A 12,413-nucleotide genomic window follows, 5' to 3' on the forward strand; every position below is an offset into this window, starting at 1 on the left:
TTGACTGGTGTAAGAGGCATAACTTTTGTCCCGTCTTGGCTGTCACGTGCCTTCCTCACTAAATTTAATCATTTCTAGCTTTTGATTTAAAGTAAGAGACATAGAACTCTTCTTTTCACTTGAACACTTTGAGGCCATTGCAGAGTTATTAATTGGCCTAATTTTAATATTTTTCTATCTCAGGAAATAGGGAGGCCCAAGGAAAGGGAGAGACACTGGGAATGGGTGGTTGGTGGAACAGTCAGAACGCAAACAATAGTTACTGACTGTGCTCACCGTGTTACATGGGCGCAGTTTGTGGGGTCCCAAAACGATTACAATAATAACATCAAAGATCACCAATCACAGATCACCATACTTCATGTAATGATAATGAAAAAGTGTAAAATATTGTGAGTATTGCCACATGTGGCACAGAGGCATGAAGTAAGCACATGCTGTTAGTGCTAATATACTTGCTAGACTCAGGGTTGCCACAATCTTCTATTTGTAAAAATTGCAGTATCAGTAAAGTGCAATGAAGTGAAGCGCCATAAAAGGACGTGTGCCTGTATTCACGTTAGGGAACCAGAGAGTGGAGGGACACAAGACAAACAGGTGCAGACAAGTGTTATTTCACTAGAGAAAAGCAGGCTAGACCAGGAGCATTTGACATCTTCTTTCTACTCAGCTATAGCATAAAAATGCAGCAGTCTTCCTTAGCAATCTCTCTCCTTACGCACAAGGATCTAAATGAGGTGCATGGGTGGGATGAGGTGAGAGCTACCAGAGTTTCCCCAAACTTGGGGGTTTTCTTTTCAAACTACTCATGCCCCACTGCAGCCAGGAACTATGTCTCCTGGCAGGTTCCCTACTACCCACACTCCTCCCCCTGCTCCTTTGAGGACTGTGGTCGGCTTGCAACCTGCCCTTCCTCCCTACGTCTGAGAAGTGGGCACTGATGTCATCAAGGAATCTCTCAGAGTAGTGAGATTATGGGTAATCCTTACTGTTTATATACCTTTTTCTAACCCTTTCTTAACTTTCTTTTCTTTTTCTTTTTTTTTCTTGAGACAGAGTTTTGCTCTTGTCACTCAGGCTGGAGTGCAATGGCACGACCTCAACTCACTAGAACCTCCACCTCCTGGGTTCAAGCAATTCTCCCGCCTCAGCCTCCCAAGTAGCTGGGATTACAGGTGCCCGCCACCACGCCCGGCTAATTTTTGTATTTTTAGTAGAGACGGTGTTTTACCATGTTGGCCAGGCTGGTCTCGAACTCCTGACCTCAGGCAATCCGCCTGCCTCGGCCTCCCAAAATGCTGAGATTACAGATGTGAGCCACCGTGCCCAGCCCCTGTCTTAACTTTCTAAAATGAAAAAATATATTTTTAGGATCAGAAAAACCCTTTTTTAAAAAATCACCCAATGCACATCACACATACATATCAAAACAACTAAACAGTTAAGTTACAGAACTCTTTCAGAGAAATTTTAATCCTATGTCTTAGAAGATCCAGAGTTGTTTCTGGGACTATGCCACACTCTTATTGACCTGGAAATATTGATGGCACCAAATGACAGGAACTCAGGGATGCATAACAGTGAAGTTCAGGATTTGCAGTCAGGCGATATGATTCAAGCCCTACATCACATCCTTGTTAGCTGTATGGACTTGATAACTTACTCAATTTCTTTGGCTTTAATGTCCATTGATGGAAATAGAAACCAGTAACCTTCCAGAGTTACCATAAAATTATGAATGAGTACATCCCGCATTTTGTGGGGGGCCTGTCACAGAATCAAGGCATCCCGTTATAGATACAGCTGAAAGCAACATTATCTTCCTGTAATTCTTTGATTCAGGATACTTAGTACTGAAGGCTGAAAAGAGGGAGTGAGGAAGAGTTATTTCACAAATATGTGACCATGTTTTAGAAAAGCAAGAGATCTAACTGAATATTGCAGGCCTCAAGAAAACAGAAACGCAGGGGGCTAGTGTCATGTGGCTCATGATGGCAGAGTCTGGATCATGAAGCCCAGTGTCCTTTACGCCAGCACCTTTGATGGCAAGGTGATGCCTTGTTTTTATTTAGTATATTCAGAGAGCAAGATTCCTACAACTCTTTGAATGATTTTAGCCATTAAAGTCCAGAATAGTCTATTCGAATTAGCAAAATAAAATCATCACAGGAAGTATTTTATCAGAAGATATCCTTTTTGAAATAAGTATGTTTTTAAAAATTTTACTTATTTCTTGTTTGATTTTAATTGCATCTCATAATTAAAAGAGGAAAGATTATCTACCTGAGAATGTAAACATAGGTTAATAGGTATGCATAATTTGACTGTTTTCCATAGATCCAAATATACCCATGTTTTATATACATAAAACAAAGTGTTTACAGTGATTACTTCTGGGCTTGAGGGGATTTTTTACCTTTTTGTTTTTCTTTCCTGTGGCATTTGGATTTTGTTCCACTGAGAACGAATTGTTTTTCTAAGAAGCTGTATATCTCATTCACATCCAGGAAAATTAACCTAAAATGATTTGAATACTAGAAATTACCCCATGCAGAGCTTCTCACAAAATCTGCTTCCCTTTAATTCTGGGTAGATGGCTGTGCTACAGTTCTCAACCTCCTCTGCAGCTAGGTGTAGCCCTGTGACTGTTGTTCCAATGAAATTTGAGTGGAAGTGAATACAATCTCTAGGGAAAACCTTAGGGAGATGCATACCACCTCCAAGAGCTCCTTCCCATTCCTCCCACTGTATGTGGATGATGAAAAGGCTTTGAATGATGGCGGAGCCACAAGATAGAAGGAACCCAGCTTCATTGATCACTACCTGCAGGAGAACCACCCTCTGACCAGATACACACTCCTTGGATTTTCATATGAGTAGAAAACAAACTTATATTGTATTTTTGCTATTATGCATTTTGGAGTATGTTATAGTAATATAATACACTTTGGCTATTGTGAACCCCTACAGGTTTTCTTTAGTTGCATGAAATTGTATGATATTCTCTATTAGATTAAAATTAATTTAAAAAAATTAGATCTACAAACTGCAAACTGTTTGCATCACCAGTAAATATTTTCTGCCTTTTTAAAAACCATTTGTCACTACAATGAACAGGCATCTATGATTTGTTTAGTCTATGAAAACACGAATAAAATGCTGGTCTCAGCTGAGGGTTGCTGCTAGAGGTATGTTTTTCAGGTGTGGGACAATGCAATTGCTTCAGTGAAAAAGTAATTGAAAACTCTATGACGCACAATTTAAATTTTTAGAATTTTTCAACTGGAATTTTAACATCACAACATTTTTTCACATATGAGAAAACTCTCTGTAAGATATTCTAAAATCTCCCATGTTAAAATCGTTGTCATTTAATACAACTTTGAGGCCACAATGACTATATATCCTAAGCACTGAGAAATATTACTTTTGAATTCCTGAAAACACATTGAGGTCCATGAAGGATGGAAAGCAGATTTATCAACTAAATTAGACCCTGCACAGTGGAAAGCTGGCAACGTTCTAGTTTTGGCATTGTTATTTTGTGTAAGATCCAGTTATCATACTTTATTATACACTGTGTATAATTCTCGACCTGGGCTAGAGACAGAAATCTTTAGCACATCTGGCTTTCATTACTCAAAGGAGCTAGTCCTGGGAAATAATGATTATATTCCTTCATGCATATTTTCAAAAGCAAATTGATCAAAAATTTGGAATTTTACATTACTTGCATTGACAGCTTTAATTTTTTATTCTCTTAAGATCCAAGTGCATGCTTTAAACAAAACTGCTTGCTAACAGAGGATGTTGATGTTTTGCTGGGAAGTATACCGCAAATTAGCCTAACAGCAGGCAGGCGGGGCTGCTGTTGACAAAGACAGACTCAAATTTTGTTATTTCATGGTTGTGATTGTTCATAAGGAAAGAAACAATTCTTTTGGATTCCAAATAATTTTTTTCTGACTGACAGACTTTAAAATAGCAGTTAAGAATGCACTTTTAAAAATATAAGGCCTTTCCCCAGAACTTGACAAAACTTAAATATCACTACCAATTTTTGACAGTCAGATACTTCAAAAAGTGCTATTTACATTTAACAGATAAGAAATTAAAACTATGGAAAAAATTGTTTTGGCATTAGCATATTATAACAGGATTAGTAATTGATCCTGAGAATTCCCATCAAGATATTGCCAGAGACCCAATCACCCTTGGGAAGAGGAAACAAAGTTCCTTTGCCATACACCCTCTTCACTGGGTTTTCATTTCCCTGCAACAGTTCCCTAGCATGATATTTTAGTAGCTGCTGGGTTCATTTGAAAGCTCATAAAGTAATAATGTCAATTAAAAATATTAAAAGCATTTTTCCCTGGGCTCTCGTTCCTGCATGAATGAATTGCCTATATGAATGTAATCCAAATTTGGAAATGGTGGAAGCCAGAAAAAATAAGAACCACCGAGAAAGAAAGTCGAGGGAAAAGCCAAGCTTGAGTGAGAATTTAACTTGTGATTTTGCTACAAAAATTTTTACTGGAGCATCTGGATAATTGTGAAAACAGAGTTTTTCCTTTTAGTTCCCACTAGACATCGACTGGTGTCACCGTCAAACTACGTAAGGTTTTTTTGTAAGTACAGCTGCACACACTACTTAGGGTTTTCTAAAAACTATATATTTTTTGTGCCTGAGAAGTTTTGTCTGGTGAAGATTCTCAGAATAATATTTTGAAACGTGTAAAATAAAATAAAGGGTAGTTATTTTCTACTGCTGCTGTACCAAATTATCACAAATTTGGGGAATGAATACAAATTTATCTTACAGTTCTAGAGGTCAGAAGTCTGATAGCTGTCTCAATGGGCTAAAATTAAAGTGTTGACAAGGCTGCATTCCTTTGTGGAAGATCTAAAAGAGGATGTGTTTCCTTGCCTTTCCCAGCTTCTCAAGGCCACCCACATTTCTTGGCTCACGGAACCCCTTTTTCCATCTTCAAAGACTGCAAAGGTGATCAAGTCCCTTCCATCGCCCTCTTTGATCACAACTAGGAAAGGTTCTTTGCTTCTATAAACACATTTGATGAGCCAATCTTTGTGATTCAGGATAATCTCCCCACCTGGTGGAATCTCCCTACCTGGTGGAATCTCCCCAGCAGTTTCCCTAACCTTAATTATATTTGTACAGTCCCTTTTGCCATTTGTAAGATCATATTCACAGGTACTGGGGATTAGAGTGTGGGCTTCTTTGGTGGCCATTGTTTTACCTAGTAGAACTATAGATAAGAGAATTATGTGGGAATTAGCAATAACAATATATTAAAAACCAAATTTTTGACATAATAATAAATGCTTGTCTTTGTTAACGCATAAAATAACAAGAGCTAGAACAGATCTAACAATGTCCATATGTTCAAAAGTGTTGTACATAAATTATTTTTCTGCAATGACTGTAATGAAGTATGAAAATGTCTGTAATTCCTATTTGTGATGGTCACAGAAATTGCTAATACTACTGTGGTTTGTTGTTTATATTAATATTTGTAGAAAATGCTAAGTTTCAGCTAGATATAAAAAGTAAAGGTATGATTTTTCCCCTATCCAAGATCATAGACTGTTTTCCAAGAACCTCTTATTCTAAGGAGACATCAAGAATTAAAACACTGGGAGTGTCAAAAAGAGTACAGACCCTTTTCTGCGAGTCATGCAAATTATCTTGAATGACAGGAGTGAGGGTTTCCATAATGCCAGGAAAATACAAATATGTTGAAGCTCTGTCTATTCTACAAAGCCTTCTTGGACATTTTTAAGGGCACAATGATAGCCTAAACGCTTGTTATTTTATCTCTCAATTTGACATTTTATCATGCAATTTGACATGTTATTATAGAAGATCTCAATTTGACATTTTATCTTGGGACATTAGGTATCTTGGTATGTGTATGTTTCTTACTGCTCTAGGGAGACTGGAAACTCTGGAAGCAGAAGTGATTTATGTATTTTTTCTTTTGTGGAGTTTTGAGGGCATTCTAGAGTAATAGTGACTGAACATTTATGAAGGAATTGAATAGCCAATTAATGATCCCCACTGGACTTACACAGGTATTTGGGGGAAAATGTCAAATTTCCACATGTGCTTAGTTAGCTGAGTCATTTTGAAATAGTCTTCAGAATGTGATACAAGAAAAGAGTTAGAGGTGTTTTGCTCTTTTCTCTTTCACTAACCAGCCGTGTGATCCTGAGTAAATGACTGCATCTTTTCTGGATTTGAAGTCCATCCTTTGTTAAATGGAAGGACTGGATAATATAATCTTTGAAGTCACTTCCTTAAGAGTTTGCGAATCAAAGACTTTAGATCACTGTCATCAACATTACTAAAGCTTTTCATACTTCATTAGGACTGAATTCAAGTTTCCAGGATTATTCATCTTCCCTGTGTTGGTTAATAGTGAGTGTCAACTTGACCAGATTGAAGGATACAAAGTCTTGGTCCCAGGGGTGTCTGTGAGTGCATAGCCAAAGGATATTAACATTTGAGTCAGTGGGCTGGAAAAGGCAGACCCACCCTTAATTGGGTGGGCACCATCTAATCTGCTTTCAGTGAGTATAAAGCAAACAAACAAAAAAAAACGTGAAAAGGAGAGACTGGCCTAGCCTCCCAGCCTACATCTTTTTCGTGTGCTGGACGCTTCCTGCCCTCGAACATTAGACTCCAAGTTCTTCAGTTTTGAGACCTGGACTGGCTCTCCTTGTTCCTCAAGCTTGCAGACAGCCTATTGTGGGAACTTGTGATCATATAAGTTAATACTTAATAACTCCCCTTGGGCTGGGCGCGGTGCACTTTGGGAGGCCGAGGCCGGTGGATCACGAGGTCAAGAGATCGAGACTATCCTGGTCAACATGGTGAAACCCCATCTCTACTAAAAATACAAAAAATTAGCTGGGCGTGGTGACGCATGCCTGTAATCCCAGCTACTCAGAAGGCTGAGGCAGGAGAATTGCCTGAACCCAGGAGGCGGAGGTTGTGGTGAGCCGAGATCGCGCCATTGCACTCCAGCCTGGGTAACAAGAGCAAAACTCTGTCTCAAAAAAAAAAAAAAACAAAAACAAAACAAAAACAAAAAAACTCCCCTTTATATCTATCTATCCTATTAGTTCTGTTCCCCTAGAGAACCCTGACTAATACATTCCCCAAGTAGTATAAAATTAAAATGCCTAAACACTAAGACTTTACTGAGAAAGTAAATTGTGACTATATAAACACACCTCTAATAAAATGTGCTCCTTCTTGTCCAAAGATTCATTTGGAGTGATATTCCATCTCCAGCCCTAATTAAACTGTTTTACATTTAGATGAAAACAGGATTAAGTGGTGAGGCCTTGGAAACTTTTTAAATGAAAGCATCCTGTGAACTTTTCAACAACTTTCTAACAAGCACTGTAGTATTTTCATGACTTAACACTCACTGAACAGACCATGGCAACAACAGTCATCAGTGATCCTCTGAGCAAAAACTGGAAAAGGAGGGACTTTTTCATAACCATTCTATGATGCCTGCATCATCCTCATACCAAAACCTGGCAGAGATATGACGAAAAAAGAAAACTTCAGGACAATATCTTTAATGAAAATCAGTGCAAAAATCCTCATTCAAATACTGGCAAACTGCATCTAGCCGCACATCTAAAAGTTTATTAACCACAATCAAGTTGGCTTCATCTCTGGGATGAGGATGCAAAGTTGGTTCTCTGGGATGCGAGATTGGTTTGACATACACAAATCAATGTGATTCAACACATAAACAGAAATGAAGATGAAAACTACATGATTATCTTGATAGATGCAGAAAGGCCTTCAATAAAATCCAGCATCTCCTCGTGTTAAGAACTCTCAAAAAAGTAGGTATTGAAGGAAAACACCTCAAATAATAAAAACCATGTATAAAAAAACCCATAGCCAATATCATACTGAACGGGAAAAAGCTGAAAGCACTCCCCTTGAAAACTGGCATAAGACAAGGATGCCCTCTGTCACCATTCCTATTCAACATAGTACTGAAAGTTCTGCTTAGGGCAGTTAGGCAAGAGAAAGAAATAAAGCATATTCAAATAGGAAGTAAGGAAGTCAAATTATCTTTGTTTGCAGATGACATGGTCCTATATCTAGAAAATCCCATTGTCTTAGCCCAAAAGCTTCTTAAGCTGATAAGCAACTTCAGGAAAGTCTCAGGATATAAAATCAATGTGCAAAAATTAATAGCATTTTTATACACCAACAACAGGCAAGCAGAGACCAAATCATGAATGAACTCCCATTCACCATTGCTGTAAAAAGAATAAAATACCTAGGAATACAGCCAACAAGTGAAGTGAAGGACTTCTTAGGGGTGAACTTACAAACCACTGCTCAACGAAATCAGAGAGGACAAAAACAAATGGAGAAACATTTTATGCTCATGCATAGGAAGAATCAATATGGTGAAAATGGCCATACTGCCCAAAGTCATTTACAGATTCAATGCTATTCCCATTAAGCTGCCATTGGCATTCTTCACAGAATTAGAGAAAAACTATTTTAAAATTCATATGGAAGCAAAAAAGAGCGTGAATAGCCAAGACAATCCTAAGCATAAAGAACGAAGCTGGAGGCCTCATACTACATGACTTCGAACTATATTACAAGGCTACAGTAACTAAAACAGCATGGAACTGGTACAAGAACAGACACATAGACCAATGGAATGGGATAGATAACTCAGAAATAAGACCACCCACCTACAACCATCTGATCTTAATAAAGCTGACAAAAACAAGCAATGGGGAAAGGACACCCTATATACTAAATGGTGCTAGAAGTGCTGGCTAGTCATATGCAGAAAATTAAAACTGGATCCCTTCCTTACACCATATACAAAAATCAACTCAAGATGGATTAAACACTTAAATGTAAACCCTAAAACTATAAAAACCCTAGAAGAAAACCTAAGCAATACCATTTAGAAAATAGGTGGCGAAGATTTCATGATAAAAACACCAAAAACAATTGCAACAAAAGAAAAAACTGGCAAATGAGATCTAATCAAATTAAGGAGCTTCTGCACAGCAAAAGAAACTATCATCAGAGTGAACAGATAACCTACAAAATCAGAGAAACTTTTTGTAATCCATCTGTCTGACAAAAGTAGACATTCGGAATTTACAAGGAACTTAAACAGATTTATAAGAAAAACCAGACAATCTCATTTGTAAGTTGACAAAGGACATGAATAGGATACTTCTTAAAAGAAGACATACATGCGGCCAACAAACATATTGAAAACAAGTTCAACACCACTGATTACTAGAGAAATGCAAAGCAAAGCCACAATGAGATACCATCTCACGCCAGTCAGAATGGCAATTATTAAAAAGTCAACAAACAACAGATTCTGATGAGGTTGTGGAGAAAAAGGAGCTGTTGGTGGGAGTGTAAATTAGTTCAACCTTTGTAGAAGACAGTGTGGCGATTCCTCAAAGACCTAGAACCAGAAATACCGTTTGAACCAGGAATCGCATTACTAGGTATATATCCAGAGGTATATACATCATTCTATTATAAAGATACATGCATGTATATGTTCACTGCAGCACCATTCACAATAGCAAAGACATGGAATCAACTCAAATGCCCATCAGTGGTAGACTGGAGAAAGAAAGCATAGTACCTATACACCATGGAATATTATGCAGCCATAAAAAGGAACACTATCATGTCTTTTGCAGGGACATGGATGGAGCTGAAAGCCATTATCCTGAGCCAACTAATACAGGAACAGAAAACCAAACACCACATGTTCTTACTTATAAGTGGAAATCATATGGTGACAGCACACAGACATGTTGGGGTAAGGGGACAACACACACTGGGGCCTGCTGATGGCAGAAGGTTGGAGGTAGAGAGAGCACCAGGAAGAATAGCTAACGGATGCTGGGCTTAATACCTAGTTGATGGGATGATCTGTGCAACAAACTACATGGCACATGTTTACCTATGTAACGAATCTGAACGTCCTGCTCATGTGCCACTGAACATAAACTAACAATTGAAGAACAAGAAAAAAGAGATAGGGGCTTCTAGGAGGTGCTTAAGTCATGAGGGCAAAGCCTTCATGAATGGCATTAGTGCCTTTATAAAAGAGGTGAGAGTGAGCTTTTTTCTCTTTTGCCATATGAGGACACAGCGAGAAGGCAACATCTATAAAGCAAAGAGCCCTCACCAGATACTGAATCTGCTGGTGCCTTGATTTTGGACTTCCCAGCCCCAGAACTGTGAGCAGTACATTTCTATTGTTTATAAATTACCCAGTCTGAGGTGTTTTATGGTAACCTGAATGGACAAGGTTGTAGGCTGAGCTTTAACAGTCAAATTAATAAAATGTGCAAACAAGGAGTAATTTGTTTCAAAAATATATTCATTGATATGTTGAATCAATATATAAACGAAACAGCCTCTCCTTAGGACTAACATAGGTATTTTGCTGCTATTAACACAAGTTACTTGCTTTCCTACAATCATAATTTCCTCTTATACCTCCTTTTACCTTAATTACCCATCTCACTTTCCCTATTGAAATTCTCCTCATTGAGTAAGGTGCAACTCAAATGCTGTCATCCCAGTGAAATGTAACGCCACAGTTACCACAGTTTGGAAAAAAAAATTTAAGTTTCGATAGCAAAGCATTAGTGTCTTCTTTTTGGCACTTTATGCCTTCAATTATGTTTGTGCACATGAGTCCCTAAATAGGTGTTAAGCTCCTGAGCAGCAGAGACCTCCAATGAAAACTTCAGTGTTTTGCATTTAGCCAAAGTATGTTGAACTGATATTAATTGAATATCTACTGTGTCTGTGCAGTAGCTCAAAGATCATTCATCAGACATGCTTTAATCTTTTGCAGTCCATTTTGTGGTGATATATATATATTTGTTCCTGTTATACTGATACATATATATATATACATATATATATACACACTGATATATATATACATATGTACACACAGATATATATATATCAGTATATATATACACATACACTGTATATGTATATATATACTGATATATACGTATATATATACTGATATATATATATATACACACACTGATATATATATATATATATATCAGTATAACAGGAACAAAAAAGTCACTAGCAGATGACATTAGCAAATAAGTTATGCTATCATTTACTTTGCTTTTTGTTCCATACAATTAAAACAATATTTTCAGAGGGATTACTGATACATATGTATATATCTGATATATATCATACATAGACATATATACAAATATACTATTTCTGAATGCCATTCTACCTTCAAAGCTGAGATTTTTCTCATAAATGGTACCAAAAAATAATAAATTCATCTTAGAGTTTTTGCTATAGAAACTTGGAATAAAGTACTCTAAGCTGCTTGGTTGGCAGATATTTGGGAATACGTGTAGGGGGATACTTAGAAACAGTACCTCAAGAGAGTATTGAGAAAAGCATCAACAAGAATATATACTCATTTGTAAATAACTAAACACATCTCGTGTTTCCTTTTAAATTCAGCACCAAAAAGGGCAGGCATGCTGTTTACATTCTTCATCAATGTAGAAATAAAATCTCCATTCAGGAGAAAAACATCAGTGAATTCTTTTCATACCGTTCTATATAGGAGTCACCCCCAGGAAGAGTTTACTGAAGAAAAAAAAACATGGTGTCATTCGGGGTCATAAGGGCCAATTTATTTTGGATCCAATGTACTGGTCATATTTTCTAATGGCTCCATCAGTTATTGAGAGGGTGTCAAAATCTATTTTTCTCTTTGCAGTTGTATTAGCTTTTGTTTCACGTATTTTGAACCTTGGTGGGTAGGCACATAAATTTTAAGATTGTTATATCCCCTTGATTAACTGAGCCACTTCATCATTATGAAATGACTCTCTGTATCCTTGGTAATGCTCTTTGCTCTTAAATCTTCTTCAGATTTGTGCTCATTGACAATTTTCACACTGGCAGAAGAAAATTCTCTGTCCAAAGAAACAGCGATTATTTTGCTATTATGGTCTTTCATTTCACTAAGTTCAGGGGATTTTATTTACTGAATTCTTGGCATATTAACAGAAGACGTTCAGTTAATATGTACTCACTGAGTAGGATGAATGTCAAAATTTAAGTTTTAAAACATGTTACAATATGTTTAGTTAAAATGAGGGGGTTTCAAGGGCCATAGACCTAATCAGAGTCTAAGTATTATTCAAAGACTTGAATTTTAGATCTTCAAAACAAGGTAGAAATCTAGCTTTGCCTGCTTATGTTTTATGTGGGAAAACGAAAGCTCACAGGAGGTTCAGAAGGGCCGATTTTCTGGTAGACAGAACAGATTGCGACAATGAGCGGA

This window comes from Cebus imitator, unplaced genomic scaffold (genome assembly GCF_001604975.1).
Source record: "Cebus imitator isolate Cc_AM_T3 unplaced genomic scaffold, Cebus_imitator-1.0 Scaffold65, whole genome shotgun sequence".
NCBI lineage: Eukaryota > Metazoa > Chordata > Mammalia > Primates > Cebidae > Cebus > Cebus imitator.